The following is a 2121-nucleotide window of genomic DNA, read 5'->3' as shown; positions in this document are numbered from 1 at the left end:
CTTGAATAGAGAGCTTGAAAGGGAGAGAGGAAAGGGTGGAGTTTGAGAGGGAGAAGATCCTGTGTGGGGGAGGAACTCAAGGGAGTGTGGTGGGGGATCCACACGGTTGCTCTGGCGAACTCGCACCTTAGTACCATCGGATTCAAGGCTTGTCTCAAGGTAAGTTCACCAAAGAAGAAGATCTCTTTAGTTTCAAAGGACCCGGCAACTCCGCCGCACCAGGGAAGGTGGAAGTGATTTTGTAAGAGCTTCTCCGCCTAGCTGTGGGGGCTAAACGAGAGGCACTTGTTCTAGTGCAATACTTGGAGGGTGCCTCCAAGGACTGGACGTAGGTTAAGGTTTGACCGAACCACTATAAATCCGATGTGTTCTTTTCTTATTATCGCTTTCGTATTTATTTTCTTCCGCACTAAGTTTCTGTAGTGATTTTGGTTGGAGTTTTATCTTGGGTTTTAAAGTTTTTCCAATTCACCTCTCTCTTGGTTAGCTTGGGCCAGTTCTATAGGGCTTAACATCCCTAACGAACTTTCAAAATCACCTAGATACATTCTAAGGCGGCATAGAAGAAGTGCCCAAAAATAAGAAAGCTCTAAAGATCTCCAATCAGCCCAGACTTTCTTGCCAAAAACTCCCTCAAGGTGGAAGCAAACCTGCAAAAACAACAGAAGAAAAACAAAAGGAAATAGAAAGAAACATGAAGCAGAATTACCATTCATCATAAAGACATTCCCAGATGTCAGCTCCAGAAATAACCTCCACACCTTATCCAACCCAGTCAGAATGAAAATGCCTGCAAACCACTAGAAAAAGATATGGGAAACAAGCATTTTAGTACCACCGAGAATAGAAAATTTAAAGAACTTCCAGGCATTAAACAACAGGCCAGATGATCTAGTAGCTGCAAACCGAAAGAACCTCGCCAGCAATGAAGGAACAACTCCAAAACCAAAGACCTGCAACCAACAAAATAACCACCCAGTAGAAGAGAACCAAACAGACCTACCCGAAAGGCACCACCCAACAATGTCAAAAAAAACCCCAAACCCAGCCCCCCAAACCACCAACCAGCAAAATGGAAGAAAGCACGCAAGCCAACCCCAACTCAAAGAGGTACAAAAGAACATAACAAATAGACCACAAGACATCAGGATAAAGAACAAACAAGAAAAGGAGAAAATAAACCAACAAACAAAAAAAACCCACCAAAAAATTAGCCCCAAACTAATGGTAAACATAAGGAAAACCACTTTGGTCTAAGTTCAGAAAACCTTGAATGTAAAAAGGCAATTGATCCATGCTCAACTCCTTATAATTCTTGAACACAGTACCCAGAACAGCCAACGCCTGGGCAACTGCATTCACCTCCTTATTGATAACAGAAAAGGAATGGGAAAATGAATTCAGCTCATTAATAATCCTTCTCCTGAAGTAAAACAGAGGGGGAGCACAAGGCAGGACATTAATACTAGTATCGATCAGGCTAACCAAAGGAAAATTAGCCTCTAAGATAATGTTATTAATACTGAACTGATTACAAAGCTTAATCCCACTCATCACACTCATAAGAACAACCACATGCATATCCTCAACCACAACCGCACCAGCATAACCAGATATAAAAACACCAAGATGATTTCTGATAATACCCGCATAACCAAAGGTATTACCCACTTTAACCCACGCCACATTCACTTTAAAGTAGTTAAGAATAGGCTTGCACCAACTAACACAAAAAGGCTTCAAAATAGCATTATTCCAATCTCCAGAAATGCCAAAAAAGACATAGAATGAAAAAAATTATTGAAATTCTTAATAGACAGCACCTTAGCAACAAAAAGAGAGAAGATTTTGTCTTTAATCTTGTTAATAATCCTATGGTGATCCATAATCACCCCATTAAACCTAGAGTCATTCCTAGCAAACCAAATATACCAATAAATGAGAGAAGAAATAACATTTCTAATATGACCTTTGTAGTCAACAAACCAAAGATCAAGTAACTGGGATATAGAAAGAGTAGCCTTGTAAAAATTCAAATGAAAAACTTCCTCATAAAAAGTCCAAACCTTAACAGCTATAGGACTAGAAATAAAAATATGATGCATATTGTCAACATGAAAA

Source organism: Dendrobium catenatum, unplaced genomic scaffold, assembly GCF_001605985.2.
Source record: "Dendrobium catenatum unplaced genomic scaffold, ASM160598v2 fragScaff_scaffold_807, whole genome shotgun sequence".
Classification (NCBI taxonomy): Eukaryota; Viridiplantae; Streptophyta; class Magnoliopsida; order Asparagales; family Orchidaceae; genus Dendrobium; species Dendrobium catenatum.
The sequence above is the reverse complement of the archived record's forward strand: the minus strand, read 5'-3'. Positions refer to the sequence as shown.